A 16,846-nucleotide genomic window follows, 5' to 3' on the forward strand; every position below is an offset into this window, starting at 1 on the left:
AAGGGCACTCGTGTCATATCATTTCACAAAGGCAGTGAAAGGACAATTTTCTTTATAAAAGTAAGTTAGGGATGGGCATGTTTGTGGAAGAAGATATAAAATGTGAAGGAAAATAAAGAGAGGATAAAAACAATAATGAAGAAAGAACAATGGGATTAACAGTTTTCTACCTGGTGTGCCCCTTAATCTGTTATCTTCCTTTTTCCCTTCTTCAGATAAAAAAAAAAACTTTTTAAATAAAAAAAGGGCTTATAAATACCTCTGCCTGGTGAAGGGCAGTGCAGCCCATGTAGGCCACCCGTCTCCACAGCATGGGGACACCTAAACTAAGGGCTGTGGCGACTGGATTATATTTGAAAACATCAAGGGAATTCCATTTAAAAAAAATCTTCATAAAATAAAGAATCCTCTCACAAATATTTGTGAGAATCTCTCTCACAAATATCAGGCCCAAGACTTATAAGTTTGGAGGTTTATATATGGGGATTTCTTAAAGGAAAAGAGGCCAGTGCCAACAGGAAGGAGAGGGGTCTGAGCTCTAACAGTTCTTTCTGGAAACGGAATGGACACCATGCTTGGCTGTGTTTTCAGTTCCACAGCAAACTGTAGTCTTTTCCCTTCACTCCATCTCTTCTTGGCTCTACCTGTCCACCACATGTGTGTGACTCATTTACAAGACCACTCTGCAGTCTGCCATTCAAAACACTCTCTAGAAGCCTCTGAATTTATGTTTCCATTATCCCTACCACTGCTGCTTTAGGCTTACCCAAAATGCCTTTCTCTTCTCCCCAAACACGGAGGGCACTTCTCTGATGGTGTTTCCTGCCCTTTTGCTCAGTCACTCTGTGGCAAGCCTTGGCTCGGTTGTTGCCTTGTCTCTAGAACCCATCCCTGTTCCTCTGTCAGATACTGGCTGGCGTTCCCTGTGTCCCAAATTCACCGCTGGACTCTCCTTGTCGTCATCACCACAGGGTTGTTATGTTATGTATGTTATATTATGTCATATCGCATGTGCACATACATATTTCCTATTTATCTACGTATCTATCAACCCTCCCACACACACACACACACACACACACACACACACACACGCACATCATTTTTACATATATTTTCCCCTCTCCTTTGCTAAATTATAAGTTCCTCGGGGTGTAGGTGTAATTGATCGGTATTTCAACTAAAGTACCAAGATGGTACCTGACACGGAGTAGATATTTGATACATTCTTATAGAAAAAATAAGTACTGAATGAAAGCCTCGAGTTTGAAAGCCATGAAAATTTTTAAATACCTCCAGGCATTTAAAATCAATTCAATGTTAACAAAGATAGCAACTGTTTATCCTAGCAATGTTTGCAGAAGAGTGCGGAGGCCAATGAAAATATCTTGCCTGCTGCCTAAGCCTCCTAGTGTATGACAAAGAAAACCAAGGCACAAGGGAACCCAGAGGTCTGCTGGTGGGTTATAACCGTGTGGGATAATGTATCTCAAAATTCAGGGAATTTAGGGTCACTGGGACATGCACTTCAGCACTTGGTCTTAGGCGTTCAATGGTCTCTGAAGCCAGTGGCATAGATAAGCATTTGGGGGCTCCGAGCATTTAGGTCAAAGAGCAGCCCTCTCACCCTCTGCTAGTTATAAATATGCCTTTCCCTTAAATGCTACCATCGGAGGACTGTCTCTGCCCCTGGAGAGACCAAAAAGAGACAAACAACAGGCTGGTTCTGCCCTGCACACGTCAGAGGTCTTTTGTATTTGCTTCTCACACACCAGCTCACAGATAGTCTCGCTAAGACATACTCTTCATACATTGGAGGGCCCGATTCGAATGGGGGAGAATGACAAATAGCACCCAAATTCTCTAACACTCAGGAACTACCACCATTAAACTAGTTAGATCGTCAAGCAGGTCGGGACGCTCATTGGCTGGTGGCATCCAAATCTTTTGAGGGCCGCTCGGATAGTAGCTATGGTACCTTTAAGAAACATCAGTGCTCAAAAGAAGTAATCGTTTCCTTTTTTAAAAAAGTCAGAAAATGTTAAGTTTAGCTAAGTGTTTCTCCTGTAAAGATCTCTGCATGTTCCATATCCAATCCAGCTCCCCGGGCCTGCCATCTGTTGGCTGGGGGAGGGAGCCCCATCATGTAATACAGCCTCAGCCCAGAGAGGGGGTGCGGCTTAGAGGAAATAGCTTGCACTCTGGAGCCAGATGGCTTTCAGTCTCTGGGCCTTACAGCTTCGTGGCTTTGGGTAAATTACCTAACCTCTCTGAGCCCTGTCTGCTTAAGAGCTAAAGTGAAATAATAGTGCTTACTCTCTTGCAGTACTATTCTTAGGATTATAGAGCGATGATTCCAGCTACCCGGGTGGATAGCCACCCCCACATTTTAGCAGCGGCTTGACCCTGGACCTTCAGCAAATCTCATTCATCCGCGGTTGTTTCCTCTGGAAAATGGGATAACAGCGGCCCCTTCCTCAATGGGTTGTAGCAAGGATTAAATGAGAGCATAGGGGTGAGGCACTTAACACGTAGCGAATGCTCAGGAAATGATAGCCATTTTTCTTAGATAACAATCGGTGTTCAACAAATAGAAGCCGAGGGGAAGCGAGGACAGAGGATGCTGAGAGGGTCTTACCATGTTGCTGCAGCAGCTGCCTTCAGGCAAAAGCAGTCGTGGGGGACCGCCAAGCTCCTGACTATCAGGCAACCCCCAATCATTCACAAGAACCCCTGGCAACCCCAGAAGCCTGTCTTGTAGCGTCTGGGCATCCACAGGGAAATCAGGAGCTGCTCACTGGCCTTCAGGCAAGGAGCTAACTGTTGAGTTCTTAGTCACCAAGGGAGCAAAAAGTAAGGCTGCCCCTGCCAGCTGCTGCATGGGACCCGCAGCCGGGTTCCCCGCGGGGTGCATAACCCCATTACTAATTCCTTGGGGATTCGGCCTGAAACTTGAACTTCTCCCAGAGGTACCAACACAAAACAGCACCATGCCGGCAGCTCGGAGCCCCAGGGCCCAGAGCCAGCAGAGCCCCGCAGGGCCCCCGGGGGAGGTGACAGCCCTCACCGGTCTGCCCCCCTCATGTGGGAGAAGGCTCCGAGGATGAGCACATCCTCATCATGCTGGGCTCTGGGACTAATTTTTGCTTCCCACCTCATCTTGCTGCAAACTCAAAACCTTACTTGGCTCCCTCTCCCACCCGGTTCCCCCACGGAGAAGTTGGCATCTAATTCTCTCTGACGCATCCTTTCCTAGCTTGGCCTAAGTGGGAGGCCAGGATTCCGGAAGCCCAGGAGGCTATTGCTAAGTCATTCATCCTTTCAGGTGACAGATCACAGTCATCTATCTGTGTGGTGTCACCACGGTGAGCACCTCCGGAGTACAGAGCCTGAGATGGGGGTGTGTTCTCAGGTGGCCGGTCAGGGGGCCCTGTGACCCCAGACCACTCTTAGAACCCTGAACCCGACTTTCAGGATGCCCCTGGGATCCCGCTGGAAGACTGCCTTGCAGATGGCATTACCTTTTGAGAGTTCTTTTTAGTTCTTCTTTAATTAAACCCCCTTGGACCTGGTCCAAAAATGGCCCTGCCTTGACCAGAACTTGACTCTATAATATAACATGAGATTCCCTGGTGCCTTAGAGTCTTACTTGCCTCCCCATCCCCACTCCGTTCAGGCTCTGGTAACCAATTTCCTAGGGCGTCTATTTCCTCAGGGTTGTGATCAGAGGTGAGAAACACAGTCACCAACCACGTCCAGGGTGAACTGCTTACGGCAGTTCCCATAGACTCGCCAGCTTTGGTGTAAAAACAAGAGTAGAAATAAATACAACAGGATCAAGGGGTTGGGTAAGCCCTTGAGGTTGCACTGCTCTGCTCTACCGAGGGTGTAGGACAGCCACATGGATGTGACACATGTCATGGCAGCATCTCATGAGCCTACCATGCCAGGGGCGGAGGCGTTCCTCTGAAACGAATGCCCAGACATCTGGCATGCCCTCCTTAAAGCACAAAGCATCTTTATCTTTGTACCCCCAACACCCAACACATACAGTCAAATTCCAAACGATGTTGAAAGATCCCTCCCCTCTCAGCAGGCTCTCCTTCCCCACCCCCACTCAGATCCATCTCCCGTCTTGCCTCCCCCTCTTTCTGCAGCCCCCTTAGAAAGCTCTCCTTGCCTCCCCACCCAGTAGGCCTTTTGGGCTCCCTTGTCTGTCACCCTCCTCCTGTCTTCCTCACACTATCCCCTCTATGGAAAGACCTAATAGACAGACGGGTACTTATTTAAGACCCTTCTTCTTCCTTTCTGCAATGGAGACTGCTTGTTCTCAAAAGCTGCCCTTTCTCTGTGCTATTCCTGTGTGGAAGGAACATGTGCTCAGGAGGAGAAAAAAAGGCTCTGGAAGAGGTGATTTCCATAATTATGCTTCCCAAGCCTCTGCCACCATTCAGCTGACAGTCTTCTTTCTCCCCTGCCAAGTGGGCTTGCTCTGGCTCTCTCTTTTGCACCCCCAGCCCTCAACCCTGCTTTTTCAAACACGCCAGCACTCTTACATTTCACAATAAGTAAATGGTTAAAAAAAAAAAAATCTCCATTTTCTTTCTCACGCAGCAGATGGCAGGTCTCAGGAACTTGGTGGAAATTAGGCTTTCTGATTTTCTAATAAATTTCAGTATCTCACACAAAAAGCACAAGCTCATTCCGATTCTGATGTTAAGTGCCATATGGCATATCATTCGTGGGCTGTGGCAGCTTCGTCCTCAAGGGTAACAAGGAAGGGGCGATCTTTCCTAGAACAACGAGATTGAGCTTGTATGGACCAATTGGATTCCTTGGCGAATACCATTTGATAATAATATTGTATATGGCAGTGAAGCGATTATCTCTCTTGTATGGTATGTGTTAATTTTCACTGCCAGTTTTCCTAATTACAACCGCCACCCAAAGGACTACTTTTTGTAAATACTCTGTAAACATTTGAAAAGACATAGGCAGTGTATGTGTGGAGAAAAACGTCCCTGGATGTTGAAACTGCCTGGAAAGTTGGCTGACGTTTTATATGTTTTTCAACTGCATCGACAGCCCAGTGAGGAACTTCCCTCCTCTCTTCCATGACAAAAGGGGCTCCTACCCTGTCATTGTCGTTCTGGGGGCCACTTCTCACTGCTATTTCTTTTGGTCTTCGGGGTGCAGTTCTGTGAGCTTTGACAAGTGTCTACACCTGTGTAGTTCACAGAATCCCACCGACATAAAAAGACAAACCTTCTCCAGCATCACATACCTCATACCTTCTCAATCAGCCCCACCACCCGCAATTACTGTTCTGACGATCCTCATAGGTTAGTTTTGCTGGCTCTTGAACTTCAGAACTTCCTATAAATTAAGTCATGCAGCATGTTCTCTTCTGCATCTGGCTTCTTAACTTTTAGCCCATTTGGTGCATTGAAGAAACTCATTCCCCAAGTTAGACGTCTGTCTGCAAATGCATGCTCCTTTACACATCTTCTGTGATACACAATGAAGCCCTGTAAGACACTCTCATCTCTTGTGGTCTGCAGTCTGTGACTTATGTGTAATGAGAAGCACAAGTTTCCATTTTGCCCATGACAAGGGGGAAGGTGAGATACCATAGGGAGTTTACTAGACCAATCTGTACAGTTTGAGGAAAGATCTGCAAGAAGCAAAGGAAAGAGGATGTGGGAGGAAGATTTTCTCTGATAAACTATCACCATCATCTGGTTTGTGTTTGTTTTTGCATTTCTAGGGGTGTAGCTGCCTTACTTTTGGTGAGCCCAAGAGGGAGAAACTGGCATTAGCTAGTATTCACCTGGCTTGCTAAGAGGCACTGGAACATAGAAGAGATAAACTTTGATGGGAGTGCATCAGAGAGACCGAGGAGGAATTTCGGTATCAGCCCAAGGTACAGGGTGCTCTCTCGGAGGGGTGAGTTCTGCATCGCTTTCCTTTACTCACACCATGGGTGCCGCGCCGTTGGCCTTGATTTCCTCCCAGTGGGACTAATATCTCATTGACAGCCTGAGGTAGAGATTACTTGGCTACAGGTAGGGCTGTGAAACAGAGCCAGATTTCTTTCAGGCATATTTTCATATTTGGAATTTTGGCATACGGCAGCAATAGGGTACTTAGCAATAAGAATCTTCAGGGAAATATTTCCAGAAGACAGGGTGATGGCTTTTTTTTTTTTGGCAGTTTTATTGAGGAATAATTGGCATACATCACAATAGAAGTTTAAGGTATACAGCGTGATGGGATGATTTATATATCATCTGAAATGATCACCACAATAGGGTCAGCTAACAGCCACTTCTCATAGAGATACAATAAAAAGAAGAAAATAAAAAAGGAAAACAATTTTCTTCTTGTGATGATAACTCACAGGATATAATCCTTGAACAATTTTCCTATATGCTGTCTAGCAGTGTTAATTACCATCATCATGTTGTAACTTACACCCCTAGTGCTTATTTATCTTATAACTGAAATTTGTACCTTTGGACCACCTTCTTCTTCCAGTTTCGCCTCCCTCCATCCTCCACTTTTGGTAATCATTAAGTCTGATCTCTTTTTCTAGGAGGTTTGTTTTTTGTTGTTGTTGTTTTTAAGATTTTACATATATGTGAGATCATACAGTATTTGTCTTTCTTTGTCTGGCTTATTTCACATAGCTTAATGCCATATTAGGACGATCCATGTTTTTGCAAATGTTAGGATTTCCTTGTTTTTAATGTTTGAGTAATGTTCCAGGGTGTGTGTGTGTGTGTGTGTGTGTGTGTGTATACACAACACAACTTCTTTACCCACTCATCCATTGATGGACACTTAGGTTGTTTCCATGAGTTGGCCATTGTAAATAATGCTGCTATGAACAGCAGGGCTCAGTTATCTTTTCAAGTTATTGTTTTCATATCCATTGGATATATTCCCAGAAATGGAATTGCTGGATGATTTGGTAGTACCATTTTTAATTTTTTGAGGATTCTCCATACTGTTTTCCACTGCAGCTCTACAGGTTCCCATTAGCCTCATCCTCGCCAGCATTTATCACCCCCTGTCTTTTTGATAATAGCCATTCTAACAGACATGAGGTGCTACCTCACTGTGGTTTTAATTTGCATTTCCTTGTTGTTTAGTGGTGTTCAGCATCTTTCCAGGTACCTGTTGGCCTTTTATACATCTTCTTTGGCAAAGTGTCTCTTCAGATCCTTCGCCCATTTTTTAATTGGATTGCTTGGGTTTTTTCCTATTGAGTTGTATGAATTCTTTATATATTTTGGATATTAACCCTTTATCAGATGTATAGTTTGCAAATATTTTTTCCCATGCTGCAGGCTGTCTTTTCACTTGGTTGATGACTTCTTTTGCTGTGCTTTTTAGTTTGATGTCATTTCTCTTGTTCATTTTTTATTTTGTTGTTTGTGTTTAAGGATTTTAAATGTCACATCTAAAAACATTATCACCAAGACCCATGTCAAGGTGCTTTGTTCCTATGTTTTCTTCTAGGAGTTTCATGATTTCAGGTATTACATATAAGTCTTCAATCCATTTGAGTAAATTTTGTGGGTAGTGTGGAATGTAGATCCATTTTCATCCCTGTACATGTGAATATCCAGTTATCCCAGCACCATTTATAGAAAAGACTGTCTTTTCTCCATTAAGTACTCTTGGCTCCCTTGTCAAATATCAGTTGACTATACATGCTTGGGTTTATTTCTGGGCTCTTGATTCTGTTTCATGGGCTTATTTGTCTGTTTTTATGCCAATATCATACTGTTTTGATGATTATAGCTTTATAGTAGAGCTTGAAGTCAGGAAGTGTGATGCCTCCTGTTCTCATCTTTCTTGGGATTTCTTTAGCAATTTGGGGTTTTTGGTGGTTCCATGTAAGTTTTAGGAGTGTTTTTCTACTTTTGTAAAAAATGCCATTGGAATCTTGACAAGGATTTCATTGAATCTATAGATGGGTTTTGGTAGTATTCACATTTTAACAGTATTATTTCTTCAAATCCATGAACATAGTCAATCTTTCCATTTATTTGTGTGTTTTTTTTATTTCTTTCATCAGTGTCTTGTAGTTTTCAAAGTAGAGATCTTTCATTTCTTTCAATTTATTCCTATATATTTTATTATTTTTGGTGCTATTGTAAATGAAATGAATTTATTTCTTTTTCAGAAAATTTATTGTTAGCATATAGAAATGCTACTGATTTTTGTATGCTAGTTTTATATCCTACAACTTTACTGAATTCATTGATTAAGTCTAATAGATTTTTAGTTGAGTCTTTCAGATTTTCTATATATAAAATATCATCTGCAAATAAACACAATTTTACTTCTGCCTTTCCATTTGAATCCCTTTTATTTCCTTTTATTCTTTATAATTTCCCAATTATTATTATTATTATTATTATTATTATCATTATTATTATTATTTTATTTACATATTTTTACCTGTCATTTCTTTTTCTTGCCTGGTTGCTATGGCTAGGACTTTCAGTACGATGTTGAAGAAGACTGTTGAGAGTGGATATCCTTGTCCTGTTCCTGATATTAAAAGAAGTTTTTAGCCTTTAACCATTGGGCATGATGTTAGCTGTGGTCTTTCATATATGCCTTTATTATGTTGAAATATATTCCTCCTGTCCTAATTTGTTAAGAGATTTTATCATGAATGAATGTTGAATTTTTCAAATGCTTCTTCTGTGTCTCTTGAGATGATTATATAATTCTTTTGTTTCAATCTATTAATTTGATGTGTCATATTGATTTGCATATTTTGAACCATACTTGCATGCCAGGAATCAATCCCTCTTAATCATGGTGTATGATCCTTTTAATGTGCTGCTAAATTCAATTTGCCAATATTTTATTGATAATTTTTACATCTATATATATCAAGGATATTGACCTGTAGTATGTATGTATGTATGTATGTATGTATTTTTCTAATAGTGTCCTTTTCTGGTTTGGGTATCAGGATGGTGCTGGCCTCATAAAATGAGTTTGAATGTGTTCCCTCCTCTTCAATATGTTAGAAGAGTTTGAAAATGTTGTTGTTAATTTTTATTTAAATGTTTGGTAGAATTAACCAGTGAAGCCATTGGGCCCTGGGCTTTTCTCCATTAGGAGAATTTTTATTACTGATTTAATCTCCTTACTAGTAATTGGTCTATTCAGATTTTCTATTTCTTCATTTCTTTCTATTCTATTCCTTTCTTTCTTCAGTCTCAGTTAAGTTGTATATTTCTAAGAATTTGTCCATTTCTTCTAGGTTGTCTAGTTTGTTAGTATACAGTTATTTGTGTCATCTCTTATGACCCTTTGAATTTCTGTGGTATTGATTGTAATGTCTCTTGTTTCATTTAGAATTTTGTTGACTTGAGCCCTTTCGTTTTTCCCCCTTGGTTAGTCTAGTTAAGGCTTTGTCAATTTTGTTTATCTTTTCAAAGAACCAATTTACAGTTTGGTTAATCTTTCTATTTTGTTTTCCATTTTCTATTTCATTTATTTCTGCTCTAATCTTTATTATTTCCTTTTTTCTGCTAACTTTAAGCTCAGTTGTTCTTCTTTTTCTAGATCCTTAAGTCATAGAGTTATGTTGTTTACTGGGGGTCTTTCTTGCCTCTTGATGTAGGTATTTATTGCTATGAACTTCCCTCTTAGTACTGCTTTTGCTGCATCCCACAAGAACTTTTATGCTATGCTTCCATTTTCATTTGTCATGGTTTATTTCTAAATGTTCACAATAAGTGCTTGTTGACTTCTTGTCATGCAAGCTGTGATAGTAATAGCTCACTCTACCAAGCCTCACTATGTGCCCAAGCATGAACTACATGAAATTCCTGTTCCTGTGGGCCAAAGACTTGAATACTGGCAATCTCATTTGGTTCCATTTAATATTATTTCATTCTTACCACAATCCTATAAGGTAGGTCCTTTTATCATGAACTCCCTTAAAAGTGACAACAATGAGGTATAGAGAAAGTTAAGTAGCTTCCTTGAGGCTCCAAAACTAGTTAATGTCAGAGCTGGTATTCAAACTCAGGCCCAAGTCTCTATAACCTCCAAGAAAATAATTAAAATAGTAGGTAATAATCCCTTTTGGTTTTTATTTATTTATTTATTTATTTATTTATTTATTTTATTTATTTGTTTATTTGTTTATTTATTTATTTATTTATTTATTTTTAGATCCTTAAGTCATAGAATTAAAATGGTGGGTAATAATCCCATTCCTTTTTTCAGCAGCTGAGGGCTGTCTTGAAGTCAGGTGGTATCTTCAGAAAAATCTTTTTCTAAGAAAGTCAAACTCTGGCCCATGGGGGCCCCCTTTCTTTCATCTGCTACACTGGTAGATGACATTTTACTTTGGACCTGGAATTAGTGCAGTGTTGTGGGGGAAAAAAACAAAAACAAAACCTGGAAAATGGGCTCTTGCGTGTAGAACTCTTGGTCTTTCCATTTGGGACCAGAGCCTTCCCCTTAGAACTGAGGAAAATGGCAAGAGCTGAGCCTTTTCCTCATTGAACCCTGTGCTTTCTGGCAATGGTGCCTGTGCCATTCTAAGAGGGCATGCTTCTTTCTCTTTCTGTTTTTTATTTCAAACCTTCAGGGCTAGGGAAAGAGGACCAACAGAATTACTAGGCGTGAAGTGCCACCATGTGGCCAAATGATCACATACCAACAGCCTGCTGTATCATTGTTCTGCTGTAGGGAGGCCATGGTATGTGGCTTTGAATGGTCACAAATCCAGATCGAGTGGAGGAACACAGCTCAGAAGACTGGACTCAGCTCTCAGTCCTCCCTCTGGGACTGGTTCCCAAGGCATGGATTAATCATGAAAATGTCGTTTGTCTTCCCCAAACAGCAGTTCCCCTCAATGTAATACGGAGCTGTGATTTTCAGGGGGTGGAACTCCAGGAACTGCAAAGTGAAGACAAGTTTACCTTTACAAATCACATACAGAAGCCAGGCAAGCCTGGAGATGAGGAGTCAAACCAAACGATAGCTCTGACACGCCTTTGAAGGCTCCTTTAAGACCGAATTCAGCAGACTTCAAATGTAACCTGATCTATGCTTCCATTTAATCTGGGGGAAAGCTGCAAATAAATTGGATGATCTGGAGGCCATATGTAAAGGAAGCATGACAATAAAGGATTGTCACATTGTAATAACTTATATACTGATATTTTCCGAGAGCTCATGGTAATTTTTTCTAGCGTTTATTTGTTTTTGAGAGAGAAAGAGCACAAGTGGGGGGAGAGGCAGGGAGAGGTGGAGACAGAGGATCTGAAGCAGGCTCTGTGCTGACGGCAGAGAGAAAGCCCGACGCAGGGCTCGAACTCATGAACCGCGAGATCACGCCCGAAGCCCAAGTTGCATGTTTAACTGACTGAGCTGCACAGGCACCCCTTAACTGCAGTATTTATGGTGTGCTTGCTGTGTGCGGGACACTGTGCAGAGTACTCTATGTGCATTGTCGTGTTAGGTGCTCATATACCCCGTGAGGGAGTCACGCGTGCTGTGATACTTTACAACCAGGACACTGAGGCGGAAAGCAGTCAAGCGTCACGTCCAAGGCCAACCATCTGCTGGGTGGGGGAGCTGAGAGTCCGGCTAGACCTCTGACTCAAGAGCACATTTCCATCCTCACGTTGATTCAGTGCTGCCTTCTTCCAAACGGTTATTTCAGGAGGCTAGACTACCTCTAATCCAGTCTTCAAAATTTCTAGAATTTCTCTTTTATAGCTATTTTCAGGGTGTGTGGCAGAATTTTTGACTTCTTTGAAGGGATGGCAAATCATCATCCTTGAATATGCCCGTAGTTAACAGTTACTGTCTGGCAGGCCCTTTAACCCTCATCACAACACTGCAAGTTAAGAGCTAGTATTATCATGCCCAATTCACGTTTGAGAAAAATGAGGCCCAGGGAGCCCACGTCGCTGGCCTGCTTTTCCACCCGGGCCTGCATGGTCTGCAGAGGGCCACGGGGTGAGAGTGGGTCTTGCTCGTTGGAGGAGGAGGTGTGAGGGCCTGATGCCACCCCCCTCCCACTCACCCATCACCACCACCCCCCCCACCCGCCCCCCGACACTGACTGCCGGCGAGATCCTTGAAGCTCTGGTCTGTTACCCTCCACTGCCTCTCAGGACCACTGGAGTTTTAGAAAGAGCCAGAAAGAATCTGGAGCTGGGTTTTACGAGTAGGGTCAGTGAGCTCTCTGGATGTAGACGGTACCATTTTGAATCAAGGTCAAGACTATTCTTCTCACCTGGCTTTGGCGCATGCCCTGCTGGCCCTGCACCACCCCCCTCCGCTGTCTATGCTCCGTCCCCCCAAACGTGGAGCATTTTCTTCACCTCAGGAGCTTGCTTTCCCTCACACCACACGGGCTCCTTCTCTTCTGGGCCTCTAAATATTGGGGTCTCTAGCGGATCCTTCACCTCACCTCCTTTCAGATCTCCACGGGGTATCTTGGTGACTGCAGCTCCTCGTGGCTTCAGATTCTGTCTCTATGGCACCACTGCCCAGTTTTGCACCCCTAGATCCAGCCGCTCCCCTGAGCTCCACCCAAAGTGTCTGATTCCCCAGCTGGAAGTGCACAGAAGGCTCTAAGTTAATACATCCAAGAGATGACTTTTGGTTACCGCCCCCCAAAACCCCCCTGCTAACCAGCCCCTCTGTCAATCAGCTTAATAAAGGGTATTTGTGGTCACTTGCACCTCAAGAGAGAGCCCCGTGTCTCTATATCCGGTTCGCGGCAAGCCTAAATAGCCACCTGTCCTGCTTCGGAGTCTCTCTAACCCAGTCCTCTGTAGCAGCCCACTCCCCCCATCCAGGCAGCCAGCGTCGTCTCTTGTCCGGCCCACTGCAGAGTGACCCGGCTGCTGTCCCTCTGAGCCCTTAAGGCAGATCCCCACCCAGCGGCCACAATCCTCTTTTAAAAACGAAATCAGAAGCTGCTACTCTCCCGTTCAGAACCACCCAGTACATTTCTTCCTGCCTCCTCAAGACCCCCTCCCTGATGCCATCCTGCCCCTGGGCCTTTGTGCGGACCCCCTCCTTGGCCTGACCAGTCCTTCCCCTGGTCTCACTTAATCCGTCTCTCATTCAGGGCCCTGTTCAAGCATCACCACCTCTGAGAGGCTTTCTCTGACTAAAAACCCCCCACCTTCTGCTCATCTACTCTCTAGCCCATTCTCTATTCTACTTCACATCATTTATCATTACCTGACATGTTATTACATTTGAATATATGCATATAATGTATGCTGGCTTATTGCCTGCATACCTCTCCCACCAAATTTCTAAGCTCTGAAGGTAGGGATCTAGTCTTAGTGTTCTACTCTCAGGGTCTGGGAGAGTTCTGAGCGTATATGGGTAGTCAGTATAACTTGCGAATAAATCAGTGATGTCTTTGAACTCCCTCCAGTGCCATACTCCCTCCAGCACAGATCCTTTGCCCATGACATTTCCTCAGCCTGAATCCCTCTCTACAGCCCCCAACCCTTTATATTCTGATGCCTCCTATCCCCCTAAAGATCTCAACTCACTTCATTTCAATTCATTTATGCAATCTCAATCAGTCACTCAGTCAACAAACAGTTGTTGGTGTAGGCACTCTTCTTGACGCAGGGGATAGAGCATGAACAGAATAGACTATGCTACTGCCCTCATGGAGCTCACAATTTAATGGGGGCAAGCGTGCATATGTGAATGTATATGAGTATGTGTGAGTGTGTATATGTGTGCGTGTGTGTATAATCACATGTTAGATCATAGTAAACACAGCGCAGCCAGCTGATCCATGGTAGAGATTAAGAGCAGTGATAGTTGAGGGGCACCTGCATGGCCCAGTCAGTTAAACATCCAACTTTGGCTCCGGTTCATGGGTTTGAGTCCCATGTCAGGCTCCACGCTAACAGTTTAGAGCCTGCTTGGGATTCTCTCTCCCTCCCTCCCCTTACCCAACTCCTGCTTTCTCTCTCTCTCAAAATAAATAAATAAGCTTTAATTTAAAAAAAAAAAAAAATAGCAGCGATAGTTGAGATAGGGTGGTCAAGAAGACCTCTCTGGGGAGGTGACATTTGAGTATTTGAGTAGGACAAGTGAAGCCATATGGGATCTAGAAAGCCCTCCCCAAGCCACTCACACGCCCCAACCAGCTCACACGCCCCCCCTTACAAGTTCCCTGTGACACCACGGGCCTCCTCCCGGGATCCTTACCACAATTCTGATCCATGGTACTGCTGTAATCCTTTGATTAAGGTCTGTCTCTCCCACCAAACTGAAAGCTCCGTGAGAGAGACATAGGGTGGGACATAGTACATGCTCAACATTCTTTGTCAAATGACAAACAAATGGATACATGAACACAGGAATTCCCCCAAGAGAATGACCGGCAGGCTTTGACATCCTCCATGGCCTGGGAGGTCAACCAAAATGGCTTCATACATTTATTTACACCCTGCGTCTGCCCAAACCCTCCCCTCACCACCACCATGCTCCTCCTGCCCCTTTCAAGGAGAGCTGCCCTGACCCAGGGTGTTGATGAGGAACAGGGGGGTCTAGGGCACCCTGTATTTGATTGGGGGGGGGGGGTAGGTGCCTACCACAGCTGGAAACAGATACCACCTGAGAACGCATGTGAACCGCACAGGGACCGTGGGCAAGATCTACCACAGAAGTCAGATCTGGGGCCTGAGATCCTCTCTTCCTGAAGCTATGGGAAGTTTGGATTGGTTTAATCCCACAGCCTTTCAGGGGCCATTCTTCAGGCTCACCACCACCACCCCCCCCCCCACCGCCCCCATAACTGTATTGCATCATCTGAGGCTTCTGCTCTCTACGCTTCGGCTCAAGAACAAGGTAACACTCAATTCTTTACCCCCATCTGATCAATTCTTCTTGACATCTATCAATGTAGCCTTCCATGGATGCTCAGTAAAAACCTTGCCCTTCAGTCAAGGGCATCCCCTTGCTGGCCACTACCATGTCTGTGACCTGTCCTTTTGCATGAAATGACAGCCTTTAGCAATCTTCTGCCAGAGACTAAAGCTGTCTTTCAAGAGAACCTCTCCTGTGAAGTTCTCCCTGACGTCTTGAGCTAAATGGGCTTCTGCTTTTGCAGAGCTATTCTTATGGGCGGGCAGAGGTGCTCCATGAAGCAGTAAGTGCTCAGCACCATTTTATCCATGTTTGTCCTAACTTCCCCCATTGAGTTGCCGATTACCAAAGGAGAGAAAGTGTGTCTTATACTATTTTGCTCGATATACAGCTTAATAAGGACTTGATAGATTCATCCAGCCTTGAAGGACTAGAATACGCTGTGGTTCCATGTGTGGTGGACTGAATGATGGCCTCCCCATGATGGCTGCATCCTAACCCCCAGAAACTGTGAATGTTACCTTATATGGCAAAAGGGACTTTGTAGATTTGATTCAGTTAAGGTTTTTGAGACGGGGAGACCATCCTGGGTCATCCAGGTGGGACTGATGTAATCACAAAGGTCCTTAAGAGGGACAAGCAAGAGATCAGAGTGAGTAGCTGGAGATGTGAAGACAGAAGCAGAAGGTGCAGGTGATGTCAAGCAGGGCCCACAAGCCAGGGTATGTGGGCATCCTCTGGAAGCTGGAAAGGCAAGGGGACGGATGATCCCCTCAAAGCCTCCAGAAGGAATCAGCTCTGCTCACACCTTGATTTATCCCAGTCGGCCTGATTACAGTTCTCAAGACTCTAAGAGAATAAAGCCCCTGCATTTGTGGTCATTGTTACAACAGCAGGAGGAAATGAATTCACCATGAAAGGGCCATCCGTGATGACACGAATGTGCCTCCTGTTAGAACCACCTGGAAGCCATGTTCTCTGTAGCAGAGGTACCCTTCAGAGTTGGGTATATACCATTCAAACTAAACTCCCATGTATCTTCCTGCATGAAGAAGACATTTTGTGGTGGGAGCTAGACAACAAAGCCTGAAGTATAAGTCCATTGCCAGGAGCTCACATCCTCTTTTTTGGATAGAGGTCTAGAGATAGGTAGATTTCCATAAATCAAAACTGAGACAATCCTGGGAAAGCTGTAGCCACTACCATTGTTTCTCAAGGAGCAGCTGATCGAATAACTGCTCATTTCGTGGGGGAAAAGAATCAATCACCTCAGCTGATTTTACTGAATTGACTTTTATTGCCATGAATTTTATTTCTCTTAAGACCTCAGTAGACACTATCTCAGGATTGCCTAGACAAAGCCCAGATCCTGCAGTTTATCACCAATTTCAAATACCTAAAATCATCCCAAAGACCCGCCAGCCTTCTGTTTCTGAATCATGGAATTTTTCAGGCAGTCTGTGTATAGTCTCATTAAAGACAAAAATATACAAAATGGGAAGCAAAAGAGGAAAGGATGGCTTCGTGTCCCATAAGCAATAAATGCTAAAAGAAAAAAAAAATCAAGACTCCAAACATCCTTTCTGTCCTGTTTATTTTTTTTCTTATCTGTAAAAGCAAAATGTACACAAAGTCTTCACCACATAATGTCAGGGTCGAATCTATGACAAACTGTAGTTTGATAAGAGGCAGGGTAAAGAGACCTTCATTCTGAACTTATCCTTAGCAGTGAACTTTTATTTGTGGGGCTTCAAAACAAGGCCACATTTGGGGAAAAGGAAGATACGTGGCAATATTAACTTGGTGTGCTTTAATGCAGTTTATAAAACAAATCTCCCAAACATTTATTTTTCAGCCAAGCTTCTGGCTAGAGTGGGCTTGAGATAAGCAACAAAATGAAAGAGATCTCCCAAACATTGACCTTGGCACTCAAAAAGAA

At 43.7% G+C, this 16,846-nt stretch overlaps 1 long non-coding RNA gene across 4 annotated transcripts in view; it reads left to right on the forward strand.

Moving 5' to 3' along the window:
• The window catches only part of LOC109265982 (uncharacterized), a 56,794-nt gene that overhangs the window by 2,391 nt on the left and 37,557 nt on the right, over nucleotides 1-16,846 (forward strand). For 3 of the 4 annotated variants that reach the window (XR_008421156.1, XR_002079453.2, XR_008421157.1), the window contains exon 2: nucleotides 5,768-5,946. This is a non-coding gene — a long non-coding RNA (uncharacterized LOC109265982). Of the gene's footprint in view, nucleotides 1-5,767; nucleotides 5,947-16,762; nucleotide 16,846 lie in introns of those variants that run through there. The other variant, XR_002079452.2, reaches the window with a different exon arrangement.

The sequence above is a fragment of the Panthera pardus genome, unplaced genomic scaffold, assembly GCF_024362965.1.
Source record: "Panthera pardus isolate Hobbes unplaced genomic scaffold, ASM2436296v1 HiC_scaffold_1, whole genome shotgun sequence".
Classification (NCBI taxonomy): domain Eukaryota; kingdom Metazoa; phylum Chordata; class Mammalia; order Carnivora; family Felidae; genus Panthera; species Panthera pardus.